This window comes from Nipponia nippon, unplaced genomic scaffold, assembly GCF_047370975.1.
Source record: "Nipponia nippon isolate SJK-2023a ecotype South Korea unplaced genomic scaffold, ASM4737097v1 scaffold_9, whole genome shotgun sequence".
NCBI lineage: Eukaryota > Metazoa > Chordata > Aves > Pelecaniformes > Threskiornithidae > Nipponia > Nipponia nippon.
The window spans coordinates 47312970-47335666 of NW_028262413.1; the positions used below are offsets into that span (position 1 = coordinate 47312970).

General features: G+C 47.6%; 1 long non-coding RNA gene across 1 annotated transcript in view; it reads left to right on the forward strand.

Moving 5' to 3' along the window:
* Nucleotides 1–21430, forward strand: part of LOC148050324 (uncharacterized) — a 60864-nt gene extending 39434 nt beyond the window's left edge. The window contains exon 3 of the long non-coding RNA XR_015701413.1: nucleotides 18861–21430. This is a non-coding gene — a long non-coding RNA (uncharacterized LOC148050324). The remainder of the gene's footprint in view (nucleotides 1–18860) is intronic.
* The last annotated feature ends 1267 nt before the right edge of the window (nucleotides 21431–22697 follow it).

A 22697-nucleotide genomic window follows, 5' to 3' on the forward strand; every position in this document is an offset into this window, starting at 1 on the left:
CCCGCTAACTTCTCAGACCATGTTGGCATTGCATCTGGGCTGGACTGATCCACCGTGAGTGCAGGTCAACAGTATGTGTCCAGCAGGGACAGCAGCTTGTCCTGATGCTGGCAGCAGCTTGCTGGTATGGAAAGCCAAGGATTTAAAAGCTAACATTTTCCAGTGTTGATATTTAGCTGAGATCTTTGAGCTTGATTTGTTATCTAAATGACTGACTGTTGGACTTGAGCTGCAGCAGGTAGAGCCAGCGCTGGAGCCAGTGCAGCTCTGTGGGTTCACAGCCACTGGTGATCTGGCCTTTAAGACTTACTAGCAACAAGAAATAGTAAATTAGTTTTCCTCAGTAGCTCTGTCTCCTTCTTGGCCAGACTGGTCTCCAGAACGAAGTGCTCCTGGCCTGAAGGAGAAATGTGACATTCTTCCCAAAGCAAAATGTCACAGGTCCATCGCGCACCCGCCCCCAGCGCTCGGACACAGCTTCTCTGGCTTGGTTCCCGTGCCACCTCTGTTATTCTCTGCTTTAAAACCACACTCAAAAAACTATGTCAAAGAGAATGTGAAGGATGTGAAGTTCAGGTCTTAAAACTGGGAAATACTAGAATAAAGCTGCTTTTGTAAACTTATTTCGGCCTTCTTGTGCAATATCCCACCCTGACTTACAGCCTGCTTTCTTCTCTCTGCTGCTGCTAGATATGAGTGGAAGAAGTGATGGAAGAAGAGGCCATATGGCCTTTTTATTCTCTTTTTCATGCTTGGCAGCATAGTGCTGCCAGCAGCTGGGAGATGTGATGAGGGGGCACTCCTGTTGGACTCTGCATCTTTGCTTTATGGTGTGTGTAGCCATGGGAATGGTGTATTAGGTGCTGATGGGTTGTTGGATGGGTGTGGGGGAAATGCTCAGAGATGCAGATGGCACCTCATGGCTGTTGTGCATCTGCCCTGAGATAGCTGGAGGTTTGAGGCTGCAGAGCACATGGAATTATTTGGGAGTGAAAATGGAGTGGGGCGGCTGGACTGGATGATGCCTAATGTGAGCTCAGATACCTCCGCAAGAGGACAGGGTGCTCAGGACCTGGTCTCTGCTTGGCCATTTGCAACGGGCTGCCTTCTCTAATCCCTGCTCCTGGGAAGCCTCCCGAGCCCTGCTTTGCACCTGGGCCCTCTGTGCCCATCATTGGTCATGTTCAGTGTGCAGGTGCCCAGGTCTCATTAGTAGTGGCCTTCCCTCTTGCTCTTCTCCTTGGTGCAAACCAGCCCAGGCAAGGGGTTTCCAGGACAGGCTCTCCTGTGTGCGTTCTTGCCCAAAGCAGTTTTGCAACAGTCCTGTTGAGGGTCATGGGCAAGGAAAACACACTGCAGGATGGCTCAGACTGGCTCTTCTCCTTGTTTCCAACATCAGCTCCTACTTTTTACAGAAAACATCTTTTTTTGTTGTTGTTTTGACAGTCAGAGGCTGGGTTTTTTTCTGCTTTTCTTTTGACCTGAAGTAACAGCAGTTTCCAGATAATTCAGACTTAGGAAGTGGGGATCGAATTGCTTTCTTAATCCTTTGGGTTTTTTTTATAGGAGGGTGTGTGAACTACAAGAAGGATCTTGTTCAGACCCTTGCTTTCTGATTTATGTCCAAGCCAACAGAGCAAAGCTTGGAACTGCAATGCTGCTGGAAAAAAAAAAATAGTGGTGGGAAGGTTGTGGGATTGGTGGTGCTGCTCAGCAAACAGAAAGAGGAAAAGGAGAGTGATTTCTCATTCTGTTTCCTAACTCCAAACATGACCCAAAGTTTTTATAAACTTTCTGCTCAGGTTTCAGGAAACTGCAAATGAAACTGCATTCCTCTGTGTGTTGGGTTTTTTTTTCTCTTTCTTTTTGAGATGTAATAAAACATCATCACCTACAAGTCTGCGGCCTTTAAAAGTATTCTCTGGAGGGCAGGCGAGGAGTGGAGGCAGATTGACTGACGGCTGGAATAAAGCCTCTTTATTATCTCTGGGATTATAATTTCACTTTCTTCTGAGCGCTGGAGCAATGGGAGGCTTGGTCGTCTGTTTGTTCTTGCTGGCTTCTCGCGTGTGCTCCAGATACTGTATTAGTGGTGTCCGTCCCCCTCCAGCGCTCCGTCTGCAGAGGAAAACTCATCAGCTGAGGAAGCTGAACTTCTCATCACCTAGGAAAATACAGTGTTTTTTCCAAAATCACACTTGAGGTCTTCAAAAATATAACCAGTGAGAAAAAGACACCATGTTAAATAAGAATATAAAAATAGGGCCAGGTGCAACTGGGGATGGAGCAGCCATGGCAGGACATGGTCGCAGCATCGTGTGGCTGCAGGGGCATCTGCCCTCTACCTATTCCTTCAACTCTTTAACTGGTTTTGGTGTCCAAAGCATATAAATCATAGAATGGTTTGGGTTGGAAGGGACCTTAAAGATCATCTGGTTCCAACCCCCCTGCCGTGGGCAGGGACACCTTCTGCTGGACCAGGTTGCTCAGGGCCTCTTCCAACCTGGGCTTGAACACCTCCAGGGATGGAGCATCCACAGCTTCTCTGGGCATCCTGTTCCAGTGCCTCACCAACCTCAGAGTGAAGAATTTCTTCCTTAGATCTAATCTAAATCCACCCTCTTTCAGTCCAAAGCTATCACCCCTTGTCCTATCACTACATGCCCTTGTAAAAACTCCCTCTCCAGCTTTCTTGTAGGCCCCCTTCAGGTACTGAAAGGCTGCTATAAGGTCTCCCTGGAGCCTTCTCCTCTCCAGTCTGAACAACCCCAGCTCTCTCAGCCTGTCCTCATAGGAGAGGTGCTCCAGCCCTCTGATCATCTTTGTGGCCCCTACATCTTTGTAGCTGTTTTGGAGCTGAAGTTCACAGGCTTGCCTGGAGAGAGCAAAGAACTGGGAAATGGTCAGAGTGGAGGTAAACACAAATGTGCTAACACTTAAAGACAGCGTTATGCTCAGTGTCTGTGGATATTTGCAAGCAGTTTAAGCATGGAGAATTTAGTAGTGTGAGTTAAATGGATGTGTTATAGTATTTTCATCCCATGTCAAGATAAAGATGCAGAGCAGGGCTCAATGTACATCAGTGAACCAGCACGGACTTTTGATAAAGGACCGGCCTTACCTCTGGGACAGCTCACCAGTAGCACTAACCTGATTTTTCTTTTCTTCTTAATGTGAATTGCATAGCTTAAAGAAGAAAAAGGCAGGTACAACTAAAGGAGCAAAAATTAGAAAAACACCACTTGAAAGTTCATCAGTATTCTTGGGGGCTTGTGTGGGTGCAGTGGGGCTCTGGCTGCTGGAGCAGGAGAGGGGCTGGGAAAAGAGAGGGTAAAGACCAGATTTCATCTTGAATGCTGATGTTGCGCTTGACCCAGGCATAAAGTAGAGGTTGGACGCATTCAGGCACTCTTGTTCCTTCAAGTGGTGCTCCTCTTGGAGGAAAACTGCCTCCAGGATGCCAGGGTTCCCCTGTGCAGCGGCACAGATGGAGAAGGACTTGGAGCAAAGCTGAAGAAGAGAGTCACAGTAATAAGTTTGTATGGGAGATTTCACCCCAGAGTTTCACTGATCATGTCAAAACTCGGGCAACTGGGCAAAAGCAGGCAACAAGCACTGGGCCGTGGGATGCTATAGAGTGTAGTATCAGAAGCTGGTGTGGTGTGAGCTGGTGTGGCAATGTCCTGGGCCTCTCCTGCAGTTCCTAGGCAGGAAAAGGGATAGGGAAGGGAAGGCAGGGATGGGGTTGGTTTGGTTCAGTGTTGTCCCTAGCCTACTCACCGGGAAGTCAAGAAGCCTGCCTGCTTTGTTTTTGGGGGTGATTCCTGGGGTTTTCCCTGTGCTCCTGTCAGGTCTGCTCCAGGAGACGGGTTGAGAGAGGTGTGTGGGTTGGGTGTGATCCAGCATGGCCACCTTTCTTCAGTGCATGCATTGCCTTAGCAAATCCATCTGGGCTAGTAAATGCCTGGTGTGGAGAATTCTTGGAAGCCAAATTGCTCTTAATAATTAATCTTTAGGGTCTACTACAAGAATAATACAGTACATGTGATACTCTACAGCATATGTGTGTACAAAAAACACCTTGAGATGTTGTGTACGCTCAGCACATTGTGCGACATACCCACAGGGACTCATGGTGCTGATCGTGATTGAGTGCAGACCTCAGTGGTGTGTCCTTTTTGCCTCATTGCCACCCCATTAACGCATTAATGGCAGTTCCTTGCCCTGCCACCCCTCTTCTGTGGAAATGGGGGCAGTGCTCTTGGAGGAGATGAATTTGGGAGGGACCTAGCGGAGTTTATCCAGGCCCTATGTAATGGAGAGCAGTCCCTAAAGGCAGCCGCTGCCCAGCGCCAGAGACCCAAAATTGTTCAGTAGAGGCAGTCCAGGATGCTTGGTGAATTAGAGAAGACCCGTTACTGGCAGACATGGGGCATATTTATTTTTAAAGTCTGTTACTGACAGTGAGAACATGCCTCTGGCGGGAGATCTGAGCCTCTGGCTATGTAATTCAGTTGAAAAAGGGATTTACTTTTTTCAAAACAAAACCAAAGCCCCATGTCCCACCTTCTCCCTGCCAAGGAACGGGCATGATCAATGAGGCAGGGAGCTGGAAGGGGCGAGGACTGTTATTTATGCAAAGTTTCCACCTCCTTCCTTCCTTCCTACCAACTCCCCATGACCCAGACCTGCCTGGTGAGGAAAACTGCTCCCCAGCCTTGCCAATTCTGGGATAAATAGGTCATCCAAAACATGCAAAAGCCAGTTCCAAGTCTTCCAGCAGTCGGAAAGACCTCAGAAGTCTTTGGATGTACACAAACCCATAATAATTGTGTTACTTCCAACATGGTTTTTGAAGCTCTGGGTCCTCCACCGTGGCCCAGGGGCAGCGATGGGGCAGATGAGAAGCATAACACCATTTCTAGTTTTATTTCACCCATTTGCTTGTTCAGACCTTTTCAATGGTAATGGCAGCTGCAGTCTGCATCATTACAAAAACAGTTTTTTATACCTCCCTGTGGATGGGGGCTGTAATCTTTCAATTAAAGTAGAAAAGAGTCCAGCCAAGGATGTCTTCATTTAAACCTCAGTGTTGCCTTTAACCTTGTGAAGTGGAACTGCCAAATTTTGCTGGGTGACTGAGGATGATATAGGAGGGTTTCCTTGAGGAAACTCTCCAGTATCCTGTAGTCACTGGCAGAGATTTATTGGGTTTGCTCTGACCATGCAAGGCACCTCTAGAAATAAGGGGTGAGTAAATGCGCCACGGAGCTGTTGAAAACTCTCTTGTGTGGCCATATTTGCGCATCCCTACTTTCACCCTCCACCCAGTTTGATTTTGCTAAAGATCCTGAAATCTAGTGAAACCTTTGTTTTGCTTTGTTGTGTTTTTTTTAATTCCTTTTTTTCTCAGAAATTTTCCTTTAAATGCTAACAAGCTGGTTTTCTTGCTTCTGAACTGATGCTAGCACTTGATGAATCAGCAGTTGTCATAAGCCTTGGGCGGGATGAATCAGTGCTCTTCACTTGCTCCAATGTAATTTAAAATTGAATCATTGTTTTTTAGTGTTAAAAGCAGGTTTTGAGTTGCTTTGTGCACTGGCCTGATATCATAACTGTACATCCTGTAGCATGTAAGAATGAGCTAAATCAAAAGAAAACTGTACCTAAGGTAGTATTTTTTGGGGTTCTCTTACTGTTTCTACCACTGTCTTCAACAAACTTCTGGTCTCGGTGAACATTGAACCTGTTTGTAAGGTTGTCTGCACTCCTCTAAGTCCCCAGGGATGATAAATAGGATTTATCATGGGTCAGACCCAGACAGTGCCATGGTTTGAATCGTGGAAAAGATTTAAAACCTTTGTAAGTGCCTCTGCAAGTCCCTGACCCTGCGGCAATGATCTCGGTGTCCCCGCGGCATTCCCTGTGCTGCGGTAACGTTACCCGCGTTATAGGGACTCTGGCGGTGGCCTTTAGGGAGGCTTTAATCTACCCACCTCTGAAATGACAGATGTTTATGCCATGGCAGGAGCTGATACCATCTATACCTTGGAGAGCTTATGCTAGGGTATCCCTTCGCTGCAAAAATAGAATCAAGTCTATTTTTGTCTAATTTTTAGTCAAGTCTATCTTTGTCTATTTTTAGAATATATTCCTTTTTTAAAGAATCTGTGGAAACTTTCTCATGCATTAGTGCAACGGCTCTTGCCTCCTGCTCTTGTGGGCTGTTTTCTAGCAGCGAGAGCCAGGCAAATGCCAAGGTTTTGCCATTGTGTTATTATTACACAGAAACGAGTGCTGCATAGCAGAGGCGCCGGGCCTGGGGTAGCGAAAGGTGGGAAATAAAGGAAGCGAATGTCGTTAGCAAGTGTCGAGTTGGTTACCAACAACTTCCTGACATTGTTAGGCCTCGCTCCATTCGCGGTCCTGCAGGCTGGCGCGCGTCCAGGCATCGTCAGCAGGTATTTCCCTCCTGCCCACAGCTTCATCCATCAGCATCCTCCGCCAGGTCCATCCTGTTGCGCTCTGAGGAAGCATTAAAAATAATAACACGAGCTGCGGGGTGACCCTGTGGGTGAGAGCATCTCTGCACCTGCAGATCCAGGGGCTGGTTTCTTAAAATGCCCTTACCTTGGCGGCAACTGCTTAAACGAATGTTTCAGCATTTGGTGATAAAGAAAAAGAAACCAAACTGCTGCTTGAGAATCCACAATTGAGATATAATGTTTAAAAAAGTGATGCAAGGCAGTCAACTTCTACATTTCCTATTTTAATATTAAAAAAAGTCTTAAATTAGTAAAACGACAACAGCTTGCCGAGAGCATGCACATCTAAATTTTTCTCCTTTTTATTTTCTGACCTCTGCTCTTTTCCCAAACGCTGTTTAGATAAAGTGGCTTGTTTGAAGTTTTAAACCTCTCCTCGGTACTATTTCAACAATGAAGTCACCCGTGTAAGATAAATAGTAGCTGATCTCTTGTTAGTAAAGTACACGCTCTCCTTCACGCTTGACTTGAATGGAAATGCAAAATACTCTGCCATCTGCTTCCAGCAAGCAGCCGGAGCAAAGGATGCAGCCTCGGGGTCCCTCGTCCCAGGCCAAAAGCAACGCCCGCTCCCTTGCTGGTGCTGCATCAGCAAGGAGCCCCATCTGTCCGCTGCGGCCGAAGTGATGGGCAGGGGGATAGTTGTCAGTACAAAGGGGATTTTTTTGAAAATACTTGCTTGCTCATCAAAAATGCAAATTGCGACTTGCTGCAGAGATGAGGTTTCACACCAAAAATACCTGAAGAGGGTTGTGTGCGTAACAAGTGTTGTTCAGCCTCGTCTTGCCATGGCATAAAAACTGTAGCCGTAGGGGACATGTTGCATCTCTACAGAGCAACCAAGTTATGATTCCTTCAGGAATGAACCCTTTTTGGGGAAAAAAAAAAAAAAAAGGATACACCTTTTTTGGGGTGCAGCACATCGGTTGGTCCGTGTGAGATTTTAAGCTGTTCCACAGCTGACGTGACAGAGAAATACCCCAAAGTCTGTATTTGGTCGTTTTAAGTTTCCAATCATAGAGTGTAATTATCGCACGTTGCACTGTTTATTTAAAGAAGGAAAGATACTGTGACAATCAGGTTTTGTGCCAAGTTACGGGGGAAAATGCTTTTTAAAGAAGTAAATATGCGTGCAGGCAGCTGGTGCACGTGAGATCCTGGAAACAAAAGTGAGTCACCCTGCAGCCTACAAGGAGCCCGCACAGCTCTGCTCTTACTTATCCCAGGGAAAATGATGCAAAGACAGACATTTAATTGTATGAAAAGCAAGAGCATCAGGCAGGCAGCTGATGAGCAGCGAGGCCGTGCTGAATCGCCCGGAGGAGAAAGGCTTGCTCTCAAGGCCAAGTGCCCTGGATGAGGGATTCGGAGCGACACGGAGGTTTTCTGTTTGTGCGGGACTGGGGACCGCTGTGCTTCGAGGCTGCAGGGTCTGCCTGTTTCCCTAGCCAGGCTAAACTTTCTCTAACTCAGCTCTTTCTGTCGCTCTTTATTTTAGCAGTCCTGACTTTTCTGCTTGCAAATGTGCCTTTTGCTTTCACATACCATAAATATTTGAAAAGTGGGTCTTATCTGCCCAGTATCTGGGGTGGTGGGAGGGAAGCGATGCTCGTGATGGTACCTTGGCTGGGCCAGGGCTGTGCCACTGCCCGGCTCACAGGAGGTCAGCTCTGATCCACCTCCCTGGGGGCAACCCTGGCTGAATGGTGGCAGATGAATTAACCAGCCGGGTGCTGGGGAGGCCACGAGCACCCTGTCTCGTGGCCCTGGGCTCGTCCTCTGCTTGTTGCCCATCACCTGCTCTTTCGGGAGGTTTGCAGATCACGTGAGGGTTGTTTTTCACCAAGTGACTCTTGGAAAAGATCACATGTGAATGCAGGTCCCGCTTAGAAAGTGAAAAACTTGTCGTTCTACCTGTTTTCCGGGAAAAACATTAAAATGTGACCTGTGGGTGCTGGACTGACTCTGAACCCAGAGGCCAACCTGTTATTCCCTAAAGTCCTTGTTCTCTTTTCAATAGTTTGCCTTGTAGAAACTGTGTGATTCTGGGGGGTCTGACTATCTGTTTCCAAATGCTGCACCCAGTAGCACACATGACCCCAGCTGGGAAAACCAGTCATTGTTTTGGACCTTGGTTCCTCTGCATGTGAAGGATGGAGGAGCAGGAGCATCGTAGCCACCCGGCCAAGGATGGCTGTTCCCTGCAGCAGGGCTGACGTACCCACCGCGGCAGCAAACCCCCCACCGATGCTGCTTTGGTGTGTACTGGAGGAAAGCTGAATTCTGACTGAAAATCTGTTGAGGAAATGGGTCTAAAACCTGGAAGGAGGTGAAACAGGAGGTGTGGGGCAGAGCTGGGTTCCTGGGGGGGCTGTTTCTGGCTCCCTCACTGCAGTGTTGGGCTAGCGGCAACTTGGCATGGGCACTGGTTGGAGGGGGAGCGATGCTATGGCACAACTGGCTACAGAATAAGAATTTGGGGTTGTCTTGTGAAAAATTTCAAGGTTTGGACATTTGTTTCTATGCTGTTGAGGACTGCCTGGGGTCTTTTTTTTGTTGGTTTGTTTTTGTTTTTTTTTTTTTAACTTTGTAAAATCAATGGACTGTGCTAAATAGCCACTCGGCCCAACACAAAGTTCAAAGCTGTGGCTCCCGTCTGCTGGGCATGGCCTGGGGCAAGTGCATTACTGCTCACCAGCCATGCAGGCCAGGCCAGGGGGCTCCCCAAAGAGTCCATCCCAGGCACTGAAGTTGTTGTCCACAGCAGGGTTTTAAAACTAGCACAAGGGCTTTTAAAAAAAAAAAAAAAAAAGACAAAAACAAAAAAAACCCCAACCAATATTCTTCCTTGTATGGAGCAAGGGTGTGTGAAATCTACAGCGTATGGGGCAAATAGCTTCACCATTTAATCTGCACCCTGGAAAGATCCCTCTGCAGCCTCTGGCTTGAGGCCATTGCTCATGGAGGAATTGCCAATAGAGCTACAGCAGCAACAATACGTACGCTATCTGGAAAAGACGCTTAAATCAAACAGTTATTGGGCTCAGCAGAGCTTAGTCTTATTCTGTATGATATAGTAGGGAAGATGTTGTAAAGCAATGTAATTCTGCAATATGAAGCAGGGAAGATGAGATGAGCCAAGGGCCCTGACCTTAAATTTTATGAGCAACTTATTGTTTGCAAAGAGTGGGGAAGCGGCAGAGAGGGGCTGGGAGATGGGAAGCTGGATTTCTGCCGTTGTGCGGAGTCAGGAAAAGCATGGACATCTCTTGGGTTGGTGCTTGCTAATCTTTAGCATTTTCCCTTTGGGCTTCAGCAGGTCTGTTGTGAGAAGAGCTAATAAAGGAGGTATTTTCAAAATAATATTGAGCATAAAAAGGCAGAGGCTGCGGCATCCCCAGTACCCGGACACATGCAGAGCTGCTCTGCGGCCGGGATAAAGCAATTGCAACGGCTGACCCCGACCTCCCTGGATTATCTGATGTTCTCAGCATTTATAAGTAAGGAAGAGCGAGTGGTTGTCAGACCGACTGGCTCCGCTCTGAGCTTGCAGCCCAGATGGGAGGCGAGACCTGCCCTCCAAGCATCCCAGTCCTGGGGTCAGCAAGAGGAGTCCCTCCTCCTCCTCCTTTCCCTAAAAAGGCCCTGTACAGATTGCCGGCTGGGGCAGCAGGGCAGCGTTTCTCAGTGGGTCGCTGGCCTGGGACCATCCTGGACAGAGAAGTCACCGGGGAACCTCTCATCTTGCAGATGTCTCCAGGGTGGCTCTGAATTAGCTGCATCCTTTCAGCAGTGCAGCAGGACTCTGGGCTATCACTAGACAGGCTTTTTCTTTTCATTTCTAGCTTAAAAAAAAAAAAAAAAAAAGCATGAGCTGTCACGGAGCGGAGCCACAGTAATGTTATTGGGTTCAGGATGGTGTCTGCCCCCGATGAATGCAGATCTTGCTGACCTCTCCTGTCCAGAGAGTAGATGCCTCCTGCCTTGTTTTTTGGTGGTCCAGCAGCAGGGAGCTCCCACCCCCCTGTCTGGAGTGCTGAGCGTGTTTATTTAAGTTAAAATCAAGTGTTAAAATAATTCTGTGCAAGTGTTAAGCGAGGGTGATTGGAGTTTGCATGACTCTACATTCAAAATACAATTTCTTTAGGGCAGAGGAGTTATTTTCGTTAACTCTTCAGCGCTTGCTCTCTCTGGCAGGAGGAAAGGTTGGATTAGCTGAATGTTGACATACAGACTTTCAGCCCTCCTCAAGCTGTTATAAATCAAAGCGGGGTAGGTAAACATTTGGCTGCGTTTCCTGCGACGGCCTCGTCGTCCGCAGCCTGTGAAGTAGCGTGATCCAAAGGGCAGCTGTTAAACAAAGTGAAAACAGACAACGGGCTGCACGGCTCTCCGGCATCTGCTGCCCAGCGCTTGGGGAATCCTTCCTCCTCCCCCAGCATCCACAGGGCCAGTCCTTTGTTAAAGCAGACAAAGGAGCTTGGGGCTTTCAGGAGGGCGGTGTGGGCCCGGAGTTGCTGTCAGGGTCTGCGTTGCGATGCGGTGGTACCCAGGGCGGTGTGGTTGGGGTGCTGCCCTACCACTGCCCTGCGCTCCCATGAGCAAACCTTTGCAGGTTAATGGGTTTTTTCTTTTCTTTTCTCTCCTCCTCACCCAGGGAATCCTCTGCCCAAACCGCAAGTGGAGATAGGGTCCGGATGGATAAATACGGACCCATAACAAGAAAACCTGTCTGGTTTGGCTGCTTTGAGTACAGCTTTTTTGATAGGATTTGTTGCAGCCTGTTACGGGGAAGAGTAACATGATTATGTTGCCGAGTATTTATAGGAGCTATAAAGCTCAGGAATTCATCATGTCCCCACTTTAAATGAGGCATGGAGGAATTTGCTGTCTCCTGCCATCCCTGCCCTGCCGGAGCGGGTGGTGGAGCTTGGGTCCGTGGGTGAGCACACCGTGCACCCTTGCTCCAGCTTTTGATGGGGATGCCTTAGGGGAAGGAGGTGATAAAATGCCATAGGATTCAATGGGTGTTTCTCATCAGAGGTGTATAACTGTATTTCTCTAGGTTTTCAGCCAGGGGAAGCTTGTTTCCAGGGCTTGGTAAAACAGCTGGTTTCTGAGGTGGGCACTCTTGCATTAACACATATAATTAATAAATAGCCATAGAATATCGTGGTATCTTAAGCCCAAAGATGTTCCTTGAGTTGTTATGGGTTTTCCTCCACTCCAGCCCCGTTTGTCCCAAGAGCTGGTGTGAAGGGATAGGGGGGATTTGTGAGAGGTGAGCCCTTCCTCCTGGGCTTTGGGCTTCAAGATGCCGTTTGTGGGCAGGGCGACATGGGCTGTGCACGCATGGAGTTTTTTTAATTGAGGAAAATTTGGCATATTTTTCCAAACAGATTATGTGCTCAAAGGCTTCATCTGCAGCACCACCCTGCAGGGGCCTGGCAGGGTTTTTACCATTTCCAATCACATCCTTAGTTTTGTTTGCTCAAACCACAAACTCGGTAAAATGGGAAACCAATTCTGCTTATTTTACTTCTGAAGCGATGTCGCAGCCTGCGGCAGGATAAACCCTGTTTCCGTCTCCAGGTGATGGATTAGGCGGGAGTCGCGCGCGTAAAATGAGCTGGGTTTCGTGCGCGTTTCTTGTCCTTTTGCAATTCCTGCAGAGCGAATTTAATGCAGTTTCAGTTTGGGTACAACAAAGTCGAGCTGCAGATCAGAAACACATGTTGTAAGTGCTGCAGGCACTGAGTGAAACCTGATCTTCCGAGGTTTCCCTTAAATCTGCACTTTCTCATTTGGCTCTCATATTAAAGCTGTATTTCAGAGCTGTCTAACCCTCTCGAAAGATGATGAATAACAATAAAAACATTCACTGGAGGACTGTCATCGTTTCCAAAGGAAGTGTAATAAATACTTTACGACAGGACTTTTTTTTTTTTTTCTTCTATGTACAGCTATAAACTAGTTTTAAGTTACAACTTATTAAGCCTCTAAACAATTAGAGCTTGGCTGCGGGGAGGGCGCTGGGGCTGCGCCCTGGGCTGGGGTTTGCCTTGCTTTTGGGCTTGAGGGACCCAGAGGGAATCACTTTGCTTTCACGTGTCTCAGTTTCCCCTCATGCTGCTTGAGCTGTGGGTGTTTATGGTCACCAAGGTCTTAGAGGGGTTGGGTCAGGCTCTCATGGTACGGTTAATTGATGTACCAGCATCTCCCATGCTCGTTGCTTGTGCAAACGAGAGTTGTCCTTTCCCTCAAAGGTCCCTGTGTGTTTTTACTGTGTGCTTTCTGCTCCTTAATTTGGTTAAAAAAATGTGCAACTGTTTAGCAGCATCAATTAAAAAAACCCCAATCCAAATGCTGTTTGTGTGACCTCCCCTAAGCTGCCGTGTCTCCACAGCAATCCCCTTCATCCCCACAGCTGGACTGTGGGGCTGCCTTGTTGCAAAGCCCCCTTCCCCTTCTAATGCTTTGGTAGGGGAAAATCTGAGAGAAGCTGGTTGAAAGTAATCCGATCAGGAGAGGCTTGGATCTCCCTTTATTGTGCCTTTTGTTTTGCTTTTGGTTTTATTGAAGGGTAATAAAAATAAAAGGGGGCTTGTGGCCTGAGGACGTTGCCTTTTGCAGCATCATCCTGCTCTGGGTGCAACCTAAGTCTGCTGAAAAAAGCCTTTTTTTGTTGAGCCTTCCCCCAACTCAGTCCTTCATTTGGATGATGCTTAATCCCTGTGGCTAAAGAAGTGCTGCTTCAGGGCTGCACGGCCCAGGGTGGGCTGAAAGGTGCCTGGTCCCTGTGGTGGGCAGCTTCAGGCAGGGATGGGCAGCACGGGGCAGAGGGTGGGCAAGGACCCACAGTCACGAGCAAGAGCAAAACACTTGGAATGCGATCTCCCTCTGGTTACTGCGGTGTTTCCACGATGGTTTCGGCTCCGCTTCCCACGGTGGCTGCTGTGCACAACCACCGTCGGACCAAATCCCAACCCGCTTTTCACACATCCAAAATCCAGGGATGGAAGCGGCGCGGCGGTTTGCAATCCCATTCTGGCTGCTTCACCAGAGGGTTTGTGCAGTCCAACCAGTGTCTGCAACAAGGAAATTTCTGAGCAAGTGTTGAAATTGGTTCTAAATGTAAAGCTGCATAAATTGCTCTTCCTTTTGCTGTAATTTAGCCACAGCCTTTAAATCTGCAAAGGTGAAGTGCTGCTGTAGTGCAGCATTGAGGATACTGCTAACTGATGCAATCTGATGCTGTATGTGTGATGTTTGCTTCTATAATTTACTAATAAATTCATTTCAGACAACAGAAATTCAGTTGTGACTCAAAAAAGCGTATTTCTAATGAAGGCTTTGACCTTCTTGCTAACAGCAATTCCCAGTGTCTGACGGTATGTCATTTCTAATCGTCTGTTGTTTGATTTTTCTTATTCTGTGCCTTTGCCATCTGTGTAATTACATTGCTGTGAAAATGTTGCTGGAGAGGCAGGTGAAATAAGAGCTACCCCTTGAGCAATGTACTCCCAATTCGATGGGTGTTCATTTAGCTATGTCCCTTGGCCCCAGCACCCACCCGAAGGACCCATTTTGGGTGGAAAGATGACACCACCATTGTAGTCAGCACAGAAAGAGATGCCAGAATTAATTGTTTCCTTCACCAGGACTCTGTGCTGTTCCTCCCGCCAGCACTCAGCTGGGGCATCCCACTGAAGGGGCTGCAGAGGTGTGTAGGAAAAGGAAAAATTGCTCCCGAGATGGTCAGGACTTGAGCCTGGCAAAGCAAGTGGAGGTTTTCTGCGTCTGTGGGTATAACGATGCTTAACACAAAAAAGGCTGAGAAGTCCGAAGCGGCTGGTTACGCTTGGTCTGGCTCCAAAGCTGTCCCCGCCTGGCCTATCCAAAAAATCCCGTAATTCCAGTTACCACCATGGCTGGAGGTGGATTCTGCTCTCCAGCGGTGCCCTCACTCTCACGGTTTCTACCCTGCCTTTACTCTTGCTGTGATTTATTTCAACAAATGGTGCTATTAGGTTGATGGAAGATAGAGCATTGCATGCAAAAAACCTTCACAGGCCTGTACTCCATGACCTTCGCTGGCAGTTAAGCTTGCAGAAGATGCAGAGTCTATAGCTGTAGTTCGTTATGTGTTTCTTTCCAGTGCCAGTCATTTGTCAACTGGGCTCTAATGAACCTGAGTGTCTGAAAGTATTCAAGCTGAAATGAATATAAATGTGTCTGGATAGGGTTTATGGCTGCTATGGCAAGTGATGAGTGGATTTCTCTTCTAGTACCAAGTGGGGATTATATTTGCTAGAGGTACTTGTAATCCAGGCCTGTTTTGACCATGAGAAAAAACAATTGCTGTTGTCTGAACATCTCTTTATGCTATCACCCACGTCCTACGCTGTGAATGACCTTTTCATGTGTATTTTATGCTTATTGAGCTCTTACCCTTACAAATATTATTACAAGTGGAAAAGCAAAGACTGAGTCTTTGGACTGGACCTCTGGAGCACCTCGGCAGCAGACCACGGGTCCCTGTCCCGCCTGCCCATCCCCTGCCTGCAGTCCTGTCCCAGGGATGTAGGCATGTTCACAGCCATCCTTGGGCCACCAATGCCCCCAGCCCTGGCCACTGGGTTAGCAAGATGCCTGCACAACTGGAAATCTCCAAAGGTGGCTTTCAGTTTAACATCTGTTTTCTTAATCTGCTTGAAAGGTGGAGTTTGTATGCAATATCCAGGCAAAAAAGGAAAGATTTATTCTGGATTCTGCAAAAAGGTATATGAACGTGCACCCGCAGATGCTCTGCTTGCCCCCGGCATGTCTGGGGGTAGGTGCCGCTGGGACCCTCACCTGCTTGGTGGACATGTTTAACGTTTTCCACGCACAGGCGCGAAAAGGAACTGGTGCAGCCTGTGAACCATTTTATTTATTTTCTCCTTTAAAGCCTTTCCAGGAAGACTTTGGTTTGGACTGCTGGCTCACTTTTTTGTTGTTGTTGTTGCAATTAATGCCACAAACATTTCTGGTGAAGCGCTACATGTTATTGGTAGGAGAGTTATTAAACAGCAAAACAAACTCCAAACCCAGCTGTAACCTGAAACATATTTGATCTAAAGGTATTTTATATTAAAGAGGATTTGCACTTCGAAGATGGAAGAATTTCTAGTTACAGGTCCAGAATATCTGAAAACATCATTCTTTAGGTGCCTGAAAACAACCTTTTTGTTGCTTTCCAAGGCTTGCAGAGTCCTCAAACTCCACTGGGCTGCATGGGCACCCTGAGCCAAGCAATGGAGGTGGTTCACAGTTACCAAGCCCATCAGTCCCGTGGCATGATGCTTCATCACCTCGAAGTAGAAACAAGAGCATCAGGATGAACCCTCCAGCTTTGTTTGCTCAGGACTCCTTTGCTGCTTGGTGATCAAACACCAAGAATTGCAAAAATCATTCATAAAATACGTTGATTTGCAACATATATCAGAATTATTGTGTGAATTGGCTTCAGAGAGCACTTCTGCAAAGTCCAGCGTGCGATGAGTGACTCTGGGCTTCGGCATTGTTGGACGGTGTATTTTGTTAGCTGCATTGTTTTGACTTGTTTTGTTGATTTAAATGGAGCTGAATAGCAGATTTATTAGGAATTTGCATTACTCAGTGTTTGTTTACTGTGCTCAAATGAGCTAATTTTTGTGCTCGTTGAGATGTTACGCGTAAATAATTGATGGATATATATGCATAGAAGCTGCCTTTAAATACAAGGTCGTTTGGTGCCAGTAATTCACAGAAAGAGCCAGCCCAGCGCTGCTCGGGGTGTGCACATAAGAAATGGTGTTTCAAGGGGCTGCTTTGGTTTCACAGGTCAATGCTGAGCCTCTGGGAGGGGTAACAGGGCACTGTGGATTCTCCTGCTGGCAAGTGCTCCTGGTGGCCACCAGCCCTCATCCAAAGTGTGGTCTCCTGAGACCAGGTTGTCTGAGCAGGAGCCAGCTGTGGGGCTGAGCCCAGGTACCTGCATGGTGTCAGGATTCAGAGGATGCTTTTAATTCAGGCAGGGAAGATGCTCTGCCAAGACCGTTCCAGGCTGGGCTGCTGGGTCTGAGAAGACGACCATGTAGAAAGATCTCTGCAAGGCCCAGAGAGCTCCTTCTGTCCATAGGGCTTTGGTCAAAGGCTAAAGTGGAGCCTGAGGGAAGAAGAAATGAAAGGGTTGAGCTGGAAGAGACAGCTGAACTGTGTCAGGGTGTAACAGCCCTGACCTTGGAAGGGCAAACACAGGTTGCGAAGGGAGGATGTAGGGAGTGGGAGAGGCACTGTGCCATGGGACGCTTTGCTGGTCAGAAATCACACAAAAATCACATTTTCCTTCATTCTTGTAAAGCAAAACTGGCAAAGAGAGGCTAGTATTGTGAGCTGGCTGTGTTTCTAGAGAGACAAGCGGGGAGGGAAGCACTTCCCATCGCTGGCAGCGCAGGATAAAACCAGGAGGTTGGCCCCAGAGAAGCAGTGCATGGGGTGGCTGCTATTGCACCGCAGAGCATCCGCTCTGGAGTCAAGCCTGGGGCTCATCTTCTCCTCCGAAATGGCAACCCCACGGTGAGGCCGGAGCCATGCAGCTCGGCGGAGGTGGCTGGGGATGTTTGCTTGCTCCCCACGCTTGGGCAGGCTCTCTGTTTGTCAGGGATTTATAAATCTTCCTGCTCGGGGAAAGCTGATGGTGCTTGGTTTTTACATGTATTTATATTTATCAAAGTGACAGACTCAGTTTCACAGAAGCGTTCCCAGGTTTAATTTTCTCCTTTTCCATTTACTAGGCCCAGGACTGTAATAGCAAGTACTTTTTTTATATATATATATTTTTTTTTTTTTTCTTCCACATTGAGCAGAAAACTGTTTTTCCCATTGTAGTTTTTACAAGGTTCAAACCTATAACATTGGCAACACTCAGACATATGCTATTCAACAGCTCTTGTGTATTTGGAAGTAGCATCATCCCTGTGTCTGCATTTCCCTGCAAACCCTGAATTTGGTGGAACGTCAGGGGCTGCAATCTTGAAGCGCACACATGACTTGGAAATGAGCAGGTAGATGACTTATCAAGTTAATTTAATATTTTTTGACCCCCCTGATGATTACTGTCCCCCAGGTGTAACCAGTGTTCAGGGTGACCTGAGTGTGTTTTGTATTTCTAAACTGTCTGAAGCTCCAAGAAGTGTTTTGGGGAGCAGTTAGTGTTCGGCTGAGTGGGGCTGAGCAGACGAGCTGCGTGGAAGCAGCCCCGGTCCCTGGTCAGATGAACACTTGGATGCTTGCAAGTGCTCAGGCATGTGCTTTGAAATTAATTTTCCATGATTCCATGTTGAAATTCACTCTCCATAAATGTTCCTGCTGGTAAAACCTGATCCCGAGAAGGTCTCTGGGAGCTGGGGCCTGTGAGCAGAGCAAGGGGGAATTTGCTTTAAAATCCAGACTGATAGCAAAGATATACTATCACCTAGGCTCACCTGTGACCACGTTATATAGGTACTGGCTGTATATCTGTTCAGAGCCAAAGCACTTCAGTTTTGCTCCCCTTTGCTATCAACAGGTATTGACTCAGGTGTGATCTGGACACGCAGGAGTCTAACGCTGAGTCCTGGGTCCAATTTATGCACGTGAAATCTGGAATATGTAGAATTAATAGAAAAAAAAAAAAGAACCAGCTTGGTATTCACCTGTTAATTTGGGTTTTTACACCATGAAAAATAATTTTAGAAGGCCTATGTAATAGATGAGCCAGGGTTTATGGGCTGGCAGTTTTACAAAGATATTTCATTACTGTAGCTGGCAAAAAATAAAGAAGTGCCATTACTGGAAGTAAGATAGCAGGATGGGGAAGGTATTGAACCGGAGGTGCGCTAGCACCAGGCAGGTTTCTGAGCCATCCATCCTCTGGCTGAACAAGGATGCCGTTCCCCCCTGCTCTGCTGCAAGCTTGTAGGTATCTGTGGCCACCACCGAAACAAGGGCTCGGGCTGCTGCTTGGATCTGGCTCTGGGATAAGTCTGAATATTGATAAAATAAAGCATTTCTCAATGACCTGTGCCATCTAGTGGCAAAGCAGAGCTGGAGCCGGAGGAACCGCAGGGTTTGTGCGCCGAGAGCATCGTGGTGACATGGGTGCCCACCACGCTGGTGGAGGCCTGCTTCTGCGGATGGTGCTGTTGGTGGGTCCCCTCTGCAAAAAGCCTCACGCCCGGTGTTGGATGCAGCTCTTAGGGCTTTGCACTATGAGTGTGCACTTCATGTACCTAATTTTCTGTCTCTGTTCAGTCTCGGTGCCATGCCTTGCATGGCTCGAAGAGAAGAGGCGGGAGCATGTGCCAAGATGTGGTGGTGGCTGCCTGCTGTATGTCTTACCCGTGATGTGGGCCACAACCCTGCTTCCAACAGCAGCAAAGAGCTGCCCTGCTCTAAATGCCTGTGCGCCCTGGGGACACCCGTGGGACAACCCACGCTCAGCCTTGCAGCATCCCAGCACCTCTCAGCTCTGCTTTGGACGTGTGCTGAGATAGGAGAGGCATCACTTGAAAAGGTTTTTAAATAATTACTCTGTATTACAACCCAGAATCTATATATAGCTGCCCTCGCCTCCACAAGGATTTCTCCAGCCGGCTCTCCTGGGCTGCAGCTTGGCATGGAGGGAAGATTGCATTGATGTGGAGTTTGCAGCTGATGGCAAAGCAGCATCCTGGCACCAGGCAGGTCTCTGAAGCTGTAGGCTGCCGGTGGGCACCCTCAAGGTGGGCATCACCGACGGTGTGAGCACGTCCAGCGTGGGCACAGACGGCCCAAGAGTTTTGATAATGACTTTTTAACTCAACTTTGCTTGGCAGCACTGCGCATCGTCCAGCATGTGTTGGAAGTTCGTTTGGTTTTGAGATCAAATATGAAGTTTAAAACAAAAGCCTAGATGTGCCCTTTCTGGCAATAGCGCGCTCAGCGCTGCATGCCAGGGCTGGCAGAAGAGGTCACCCCACACTCTTATCGTTTATTTTTCCCCCATGCTTTTCTTGAGGGAGCTTTCCCAACCTGTCTGACTGCAGGAGTGGGAGCGGGCCTCCTGGATTGACAGCAGCCCGCAGTGAAGATGCTGTCCAAAGATTCACAGTTTAACCCTGTTCCTGGCCTCCTCTTTGATATGATATGATATATCTTTTTGCTATGGAGCAGTTGAACTCAGTTTTGAGTGGCAGATGAGCAGCTAAGGTACATGGCCAGCCATGGGCTGCCCTTAAAACTGAAACACAAGCTGCACATAAACTAAAACAAGTTGTTGAGTCTGTGACCCAAAAAAGAACCTGAAACAAACCATCCCATTAAGCTGTGTATTTACACTGCTATTTCTAAACTAATGCTCTCTGCTATTTACCGAGCCTAAACCACAATATTTTACTAAGTGCTCCAGAATCCAAAATGCATTTTTGCAACTCCAAGTCAGTGGAAACTTAGTAGTTTATTTTTCCCTTTGGAAAGTAACCAGTTCCTATTTTTATCCTGGTTAAAGCCCACAGCATCACCCATCCGACTCCTGCAAGCAAACATTTCTTCCACCCTTTGCACCAAAACTGCCAGGCTTCCCCAAAAATCAAACAGTGAATCGTTACTTTGTGACTCCGATTCATTACTCCAAAATAGAAATGGAAAATGCCATGGCAGGAATATAGAGATCTGTCAGTAAAGAAAACCAGGCAAACTATTAAAGTACATTTAATCTCAGGTTGCTGGATATAAACTAAACTTTCTTAGAGGTCTGGATGAAAGAGGCTGGATTATCCCATGTCTGACTACTCCATTGTTTTTATACCTTTCTCTGAAGCATCCGGCGCTGGCTGCTCTCGGAGACAGGATGCTGGACCAGCTAGACAGTGGCTTTCATCCCGCATGGCAGTTTTGGTACTCGTATAAACGGGCCTAGTCTGTAAAATATATTGAAAAACATTTTTATAGGAACTGGTTTCTGTCCTCCGTCCTCAAAGGAGTCCTTCAACCCCATCAGCAGTTTTTCTTCAAAGACTTTCTCCTGCTTTTAACCCCTCGGCTGCCTGATGGGAACAGCCTGTGCCCTTTCCCAGGCACGCCAGCCCTCTGCGGTTTAAAAGCAAAGGCAAGGTTTGCACTTTAAAAGAACGCTCCTAAGGCTGAACTGCCCAAAAATAGAACCTTAGGTGTAATGAAATGTGAGTTGGTGCCCGATGTCAGCAATCTCCTACCAGACCTGCTGGTGGTGGCACCATCGCATGGCCAGGCTCTGTGGGAGGTGAGCGATGTACCACTTTTCTGGCCAAAAAGTCGTCGCTCCCAAGTGGGCATGGCAAGTGCTGAGCTCCTGGTCCTGCTGATGCTATTGGAGGACCTGGGCTGGTGTTGTTGAGTCCAGGATTCCATCGACAGGGTTTTTTGTTATCCAAAAGTTACAATTCTTCATTAAATCCTCCATGTAATCTTTCTCCACTTGCTATAATTTTCTCCTGCACTCCGTGGGACTTTTCTAGTAAGGCAAGGGTGGAGAATCAACAAACATTGTATCGTTATCAAGCTCCTACAATTTAAATTTCTTGTGGTTTTGGTTTTCAAGCTTAGCGTATCATTTAGTCACTCTTTTCCGTGGCTTACTCGGCTTATTTACACAAACCAAGTTCAGTGGGGCTTCAGCCCTGGTGCCCGCAGGGACCTCCTTGGCATTTTCCATCACCAGAAGTCCTCCCTTGCTACTGTGAGAATTTTGGGCAAAATGCCGGGAGTTTTTGCACCCAAGTGGGAGCTGGCAAAGACCCAACGTTTTGCTCATTCCAAGCCCACTTAAATAGCCCTTGAGCCCAGAAAGGGCTTCACTGCCTAAATATTCCAGCTCTTAGTTAAATATTCACGTTATTCTCATCAGCCAGGCCCGGCCCCAGACCTACAGTCTCTCTTTTTACTGGTTCGTCACGTGAAATGGAAGGTGCTACCTGCCTTGTCCGCAGCATGTTGATGAAACAACCGAGGTCGTGGGGAGACACAGCAGCAACATGGTGCAGGAGGGTGCTCAGTACCTTTGGGTGCTTGGCTGAAGAAACGCGTTTTGTCCTGATGCTTTGCAAACCGGCATCACCTCCAGCACGTTTGAAAGATCCCCTGCCACCTTTTTACTGTTTTTAAAAAAGAAAGAGCGAGGAATACGGTATTAAAGTTATTGGAAAGAAAGATTTCCAGCCAAAGAGTTGTGCTCTAATCACAGTCCCAACTGATTAAGCTGATATGAGCCCCACACTCAGCCCTGCAAGTACTAATTAGTGATAACATGAGTGGATCCAGGTTATTATTTCTTTATCTGTCAGGAAACAGTCCTGTCATAACTGTGCATCAGTGGGCTCTCCCATGGTGGACACGATGGCGTGTTGGCCCCAGATGCCTCTGTGGGTGATAGGAAAGCTTTCAGCACAACCTCGCTGCTCTTAACTTCTGGTTACAGGCAGTAATGATGTTTTGCTTTAAAGGATAAAGGTTCAGCAACATGTGCAAACTCTAGCAATTGCTTTTTCCAAAGTATATATGTGGTTTAGGAGCACCTGTCCCTTTGATTTTGGTACCCAACATCCCAATCCAGCACCAACCACCATGACCACTCAGCTGAGGTCCATAGTCACTCCTTGCCATTGCTTTCCCCCACACAGGAAGAGGGCAAAAGAAGTTCAGCTGGCAGCAGCTTCCCCACAGCCCCCTTGGGCATCACTACATCCACTGTGAGACCTGATATCCCACAGCCCAACGCAGCTCACGAGCAGGTAGAAAAAAAATTGGGGTTTTCCTTTAAGCCCTTTATCCCAAGGAAATGGGCAATTTGCGACCACACGTGTCTGTGGAGCCTTCCCCGGTGACTTTTGAACCTACAGCTGATTTAAAACAAATTTGCTGGAGAGGATGGATCTGGAGGCTCGTGGGTTTCTAGATGCAGAGTGAAAGTAGATGTTGGGGCCACCTCCAAGCCCCACAGAAGGAAATCCCACCCCACACCGAGGAGTCCCCTGGGATGGGGGGGAAGGCATAGGAAGCCACGTTCCATCAGTGCCGCTGATCATGGAAAAATGTGCCCCAATCTGTCCCCAGATTTCTATGCTGTAGTTATTA